Source organism: Nannospalax galili, unplaced genomic scaffold (genome assembly GCF_000622305.1).
Source record: "Nannospalax galili isolate Female #2095 unplaced genomic scaffold, S.galili_v1.0 scaffold189, whole genome shotgun sequence".
Classification (NCBI taxonomy): Eukaryota; Metazoa; Chordata; class Mammalia; order Rodentia; family Spalacidae; genus Nannospalax; species Nannospalax galili.
In genome coordinates this window covers 7,350,555-7,357,609 of record NW_008360331.1, presented here as the reverse complement: position 1 = coordinate 7,357,609, position 7,055 = coordinate 7,350,555, and positions in this window count along the sequence as shown.

Sequence of the window (7,055 nt, the reverse complement as noted above, 5' to 3'; positions counted from 1 at the left end):
TGGGGATGTTGATCAGAGAAGAAGGAAAAGAGCCCTCCCGAAGAAGAGTAATGCTCTTCTGAAAGATTGTTTACCTCTTGTACAAGTGCAGGGTATGCTTGACTATGGTTTGAATGTTCCAAGGCTTCGTGTGTTGAGATCTAATGTTTATTTTTAGACATCAAGAGGGAAGAATCTTACCTAACTGGTGGTATATGTCTTTAATCCCAGCACACCAGAAACAGAGGAAGTGGGTCTCTGTGAGAGTGAGGAGAGCCTGATCTACGTAGTCAGCTGGGGCTACAGGGAGACCTGTAAAAAAAATGAATCTTAATCTAAGAGTGATAGTATTTTATTCTTCATACTGCAGATGAAGAACGGAGCCTATGGGGCTCTATAACATCTGTGCATCAGTAAACAATGCTCTGACCCAGGGGTTGGTTCACCTTTGAAATATTGGTCATTTCCATCTTTCTCTAATTTCTTTCCAACTGGAAGTTCTTTCTTGATTCTCTGACTAAACACTCTGCCTCAAGACCTTAAAATTTTTCATTTCCACAGCACATTGAGGATTCTGATGAAATCTTATTAAATAAGACAAAGCTAAACATACATGCAGACATAGACAGAGACACAGAAATGGAGGAAGACAGAGACAGAGAGACACTCAGAAAAATGACATACACAGAAGGAGAGAAAGAGGGAGAGGGAGAGAGGTTGGGGTAAGGAGGTGGTGAATGATCATATCCTCAGTATGCAACGTAACCCATGAGGAAGGGACTCAGCTGAAAATGGATCGAGGAACTCAACATATGGCTTGATATCCTGAATCAGATAGAGGAGAAAGAAAGCAATACATTTGAACTCCTAGGCACAGGAAAGGATTTTATGAACAGGATTCCTATAGAATATGCACTAAGTCCAACAATTGGCAAATGTGATCATAAGAAACTAAAAACCTTCTATACAGCAAAGAAAACTATCATTCAAAATAAGCAACAAACAACAGAATGGGGGGGATCTGTATCACCCATCCTTCTGACAAAGGCCTGGTATCTAGAATATACAAAGAACACAAAATTTAAACATTAAAAAGCAAACAGTCCAATTAGAAACTGGGGCCAGGAGCAAAACAGGGAGTTAATTCTCTAATGATGAAATGCAAATGGCTGAGGAACATTTAGAAAATGTTCAACATCCTTTTAGTCATTAGGGAAATACAAATTAAAACTACTTTGAGAATTCATCTTACCCCACTCAGAATGGAGAAGACCCAAGAAACAAACTATGACAAATTCTGGTGAAGGTGTGGAGAAAGGGAAACTCTTATCCATTACTGATGCAAGTGCAAACTTGTGTAGCCACTGTGGAAATCAGTGTGGAATTCCTCAAAAAGCTCAAAATTGATCTACCACATGACAAAACCATGCTACTCTTGCTTAGATACCCAAAAGACTATACCGAGTAACAGAATTAATGGTTCATCCATGTTCATTGCTGCCCTTTTCATAATAACAAAGAATTAGAAGCAACCTAGGTGTACATCAACTGAAGAATGGAAAATAAAGGTGCAGTACATAAACACAATGGAATATTACTCAGCAATTTTTAGAAAAAGTTATGAAATTCACAGGTAACTGTATGGAACTGGACACAATCATTCTCAGTGAGGTAACCCAGACACTAAAAGACAAACATCACTTGTTCTCTCTTACAGCTGGATGCTACCTTTGAAATCTTACATAAGCATATTTCAATTTGAAAATCCAGAGAATTCCAGAAATAAATAAACAGCCATATGTAGGGGAGGCTTCCTAGGAGGGAGGCAAAATCCAGTGATATGAAAGGGAGAAAATGAAACCCTTAATGAAGGCTTAAATGGTGTTGGGAAGTGTAGAGAAGGGCAGAAGAGAGACTAGAGGGAGGGATAGTTAAGAGTAAAGGCCTTTAGAAAAAGCCAGAGGAAACCTCCTACTATAGAAGTATCTTTGAGTATATATAATATGTAAAGAGATTTAAAGGCATTACCTTATAACAGGGGGACATTGCCTGTACTAGACACTGTAGAGTAGCAAAGTAAAAGCCCAACGGAAGTAGCAAATTCCCTCTTTTGAAGCTGTTGACCAGAGGTTCTACTGACCCTCAAACAATACTGGCCATTACCTCTGCTCTTGGTTACCAGGATTTCACAATAAGACCCTATGGCTGGCGGCACTACTTATATGAACTATAGAACAAAAATGAAGAAATCAAAACTTCATCTGTACTGGCTAGCTTTCATAATGCTGGAAGGTACTATACAAGCTGCCTAAAGGAAAAACCTAGCACAAACATTACCCAGTTGTTAATTTAGTGAGTTACAACAACTGACCTGGCAAGATAAGCCCAATGCTGTAATGATGGTGGTAGGAATATTATGGGAGTGGCCAACCATTTACTAATTGGTTTTGCCTGCTTCCTAAGATAGCACCCATGCCTGACATTAACATCAAGCCTAGGAACCTGAGGCTAGAGCGCTCATAGGCCATAGGAGAGATTCTAATATTATTATTCTGCTAAATAGATATAGTATTAAATTCACTCCTAATGGTTTACTATTATACCCATACATCAATGTATCACTCAACTCAGTGGAGATTCTTCCTTATGTAGCAGATGGTGATTAACACAGAGAATCACAACTGGCCAACATGCAGAGAATAAGAGGCTGAAGATTGCTTATCCCTGAGTAGGGCACCTATATCTATGTTCCCCAAGTCTCAGTGATCATTGCAGTAGAGGGCCCTGAAAGATAGTAAGAATCAAAGGAAATGGATGACCACAAATAAACAGGTTCTTAGACAGCTGGTAAATTACTCACAGCAATAGTGACAGCATGTACACTCCCATTATATGTCCAAGCCAGAAAAAGGTCCCAGGAGAGATGTGGGACGTGGGATGTGAGGAGGTGGGTAAGAAACCTCAACCCATCCTGAGGAACTAGAAGCAAACAATGGTTGCTTGGAGAGGGGAGAGCAGGTCTTGTTTAAGGGTGAGGCTTTGGTAGGTAGGTTGGCTAGGCTCTAGTCAATGAACCCACACTAATGGATAATTGGTGACACAAAACTGGAACCAAAATGCGAATTTCACAATAATTCAATAAGAAAAGGAAAAAATAATATGTGCTATATAGAGATCATCAGGATATAACATAATTTCCTATGTAGATCCTCTGTTCTCAGTGCTTTACAATGCATTTAGTTAGACCTTATATTGACTTGGCAGGAAGGATGTTTGAGGATATCATTACATGGAAGCCAGAATGAAAATCAAGGCCTGGTTAGGATATGAAGATTTTATTGTATATCAAATTTCAGGATAACCTGAACAACACATAAAGAACCCCAAACAAAGAAAAGAAAAACCTTGGAGATTCCATGTCAATACATCAAACTCCAGCATCATAAAATAAACAAATAGTAAGCCAGGTTTCACTATGTAATCCATACTACTAGGAAGCCAAAGCAAGAAGGCTACAAGTTGTAAGTCTGCCTTGGCATCTCAGTGAGACCTTGTCTCAATGTGAAACATTTTTAAATATGTGAGAATATATCTCAGTAATAGAATCCTTGCCCAACATGCCCAAAGTCCTTAGCATGAAAAATATGGAAAATAAAATACAAATAATGCTTTTCTCATTGGATTTATGCTGGCCAGTTTCCTGCTCAAGCAAATAACTTGTGGTCTGAAAAGATTAAACTGAGTAACACCATACTTCACCTTTCTGGTTTATAGAATATATCTCTATCTTAGAGGGTGACAGGAATGAAATAGGAGGCAGGAGGGACACTAGAATACTTCCTTTGCTTTTTATTATAACATATCTAAATCCTTCCCTCATTTTTCTGTAGTTATTGAAAATGTTCTCTTTTCTAGACTTATACTTGATTTACAATTAATTCAAGTAAATAAACAAGCTAACACACCCATTTTCAATACTTGCCTTTGCACAGGAGCACTATACAAACTATTGTTGCTATGGGAGAGTGGAGTCTAGAAAATATAAAACGAAAGCAAAGCAAATAAGCATACAAATGATGAGCCCCTTGGAAGGAGAACAGCTATGTATATGCTGAAAACAAATAATTGATCCACTGATTTTCTAGGTAAATTACATGTGATTGCTCCAAAAGAGCAGCACATGGACTTTTGAAAAGGCATAATCTCCTCTTCACAGGACACCAAGGGTCCATTTTGAAAATGAAGTTTCAGTAGGCAAACTATTCCAGACCCCCTAAAAATTAATGTATCTCTCCTTCCTCATCATTAGAAGACTCTGGAGAATTGAGAGTTGTTCTCCAATAAAATATCTTAGTGAAGAAGAAATGGCCCTTTTAATTATATTCACATATAAAAGGGCAATATAAGGAAAGTTCACCTGAGAATATCAGTATTGAAAGATTCTCAGTAGATGAGAAATCGGGATTCCAGAGTGAGTGATTCTAATGACCTACCAAAATTCATTGAAATCCTAGTCACAGCAAAGTTCAGTCCGAGTCCTCTAAGAGTGGCTTCTCAAAACATCGTCACCCTCACTTCCTAGAGGGATGATGTGTAAAGTTTTGTCTTTATTGCATGCTTTCCAATACAGACATTTTTGTCATGGGTCAAGAGTCTATAATGCAATTTTAGCATAATAATTTTTGGAGAATAAGGATTAATTTATATTATATTAAATGGGATCATAATACATGAACTATGTTACATTGATGTGAAAAGATGTAGCAGGAGGCCTCCAAAGATGGTGCCGACTCAGAACCCTGGGATTCAGTGAGAATTCACTTCACTTCTTGGTCCGCAAATAGCCCGCCAAAAGGAGCCCATGCTTCTGTAACCTACTCGGGAGCCCAATGACTGCTGACATGGACCAATCAGAAAACAATACACTGACTAAAGGGACTTGGGGTGGAGAAAAGGGAAATATACAGCCTGCCCCCTCCTGCATTAAACAAGCCTGCAGCACCTCGCCTAGTGCTTGCTTCTACCCGACTCCCAGAACCTGTGTGTCGTGAGTCCGCGCCTCTTGCCCCCCAGTCAGCAGGTGACCCGATCCAGGTTAGGGTCTTCACAGCTGGTCTGAGGAGAACCTGAAACACCTGGCACCTGAACAGGGACTCCTGCCCATGGTGTTGGCAACACCCAGAACCTTGGTTCATTCGGTAAGTAGGCCCCTCGATTTGTCTGTTTCTTCGGCTGCTCGAGAGTAAGCAAGCAGCCCCCTCCTCTGTCCCCTCCACTCTGTCTGTCTTCTTTATTGTTGGACTAGTTTGTTAGGTTAGGGGGGCACACTCCGCCACATGGTTCCGAAGCCCACGTCGATACTGTCCCCCCGCCGCGCTCCTCTCTGTGAGTTCACATAAGGGCTGATCCACCCCAAACTCAGAGCCCAGGCTTCGGATCACCCTGTTGTCTGTCCCGGAGACACCGTGTGAGCATACACCTGGTGGTATCATGGCCTCCAGAAGTCCCTCACTGAGCACAAGTCATTTGGATCCGATACACCTTTACATGTCGGGGCAGCTTACATCCAAGTGGCTCACAGTACTTCTTTGCTTCCTTTGTGCCATCTTGGTAGTCACCCTCGTCTTCTACTTTTGTGGTGAATTCCCCTTCACAAGACCCTCCCACAATGGGCAATTTACCACCACAATGCAGGGAACCACAAACGGCAGCACTCAAGGTGCTCCTTAAAACCATAGGGCTGAAAGTGAAACCAAAAGATATCGAACACTTTTGGGATGAAGCCACTAATTTGGCTCCCTGGGTCTCCCCTAAAAACATGTGAGACGTTGATACATGGATGCAGGTCCTCTTCCTGGCCCAAAAAAGGGAGGTCGGGTCAAGGATCACTCCCCCCACCATCCACATCGTTCATACCGATCATCCTAGCCATCATTGCTAGCCTTAAATCCTCCTCTCCTGAGGAAGTCATCTCGACCCACAACAAACACTGCCGGGAGCAGTCTAGTATAGATCGGGCTATTACCTAGACCCCGGACCTCCCAGACCCCCTGAACCCAGAGGTGGACGCTGCCTCTGCGCCCACTTCCAATAAGGAAGGCACTCCTTTGCCTATATCTCAGGATACTCTCCTAGAGCTACCATACCCAGAAATTCCTCCACCCCATTACCCGTGGAAGAAGTTACTCTCTCCCCCCATATAACCATCCCACCCCTTCCCCCTGTTACCGTGCCCCTCCCTCCTAGGCTGCCCTCCTTAAAACCTCACCCGCCTTTGTCCGCATTTCCAGTTATCATCAGCCCCAATGTGGCACAGCATCCATGGCTGCCCACCCCACTCGCTGACATAGTTCTTATCCACAAGGCAGCTGAGTAATCAGGCCCTGAATCCCCATATTTCGAACAGGTTCTTCACCAGTGGTCCTTACATTTACAAACCCACTATGACTGGTATAACTTACTAAAGGCAGTCTTAGAATCCTGAGTCTTTCTAAACTGATGTGCAGCCTATGACAATCAGGCTGAAAACCAGGCACACCTAAATTTCCAATATGGCCTCAACATTAAATTGAACATGCTCATGGGATGCAGACAATACTGACCCCATCTCCCAGTCTACTATTGGCCTCCATGCCTATTTTCAACAAGTTTTTGACTTGGCCTTTAAGGCCTTTAAATGTTGCTCCCCCCGTGACCCACAAGTCTTTTTCTGTAATTTGATTCGTCAGGGGAGTCCTTCACAGACTTCCTTACCCATGTCACCAAGGCAGTAGAGCTGAGGGTGGAGTCTGGACCCACCCAAGAGATGCTTATTAAGCAATTAACTTGGGAGGGACCAAACATCCCTACTCATAATGCTATTGGGCCTTTCAGCAATGATAACATTCACAAACGGGTAATCACTACTAGAGACTTAGACCCTAGGGCAGGCCCTATTGAGGCTTTGACTGCCTCTTTGGAGACTCTTGTCTCAAGGAAAACCCGCTCACTTTGGCAGATGGAAAGGCTGCTGGAACTGTGGGGGGCTTGGCCACTTTCGTAACCACTGCCCAAGAGGTACAACCCTCCCCAAGACT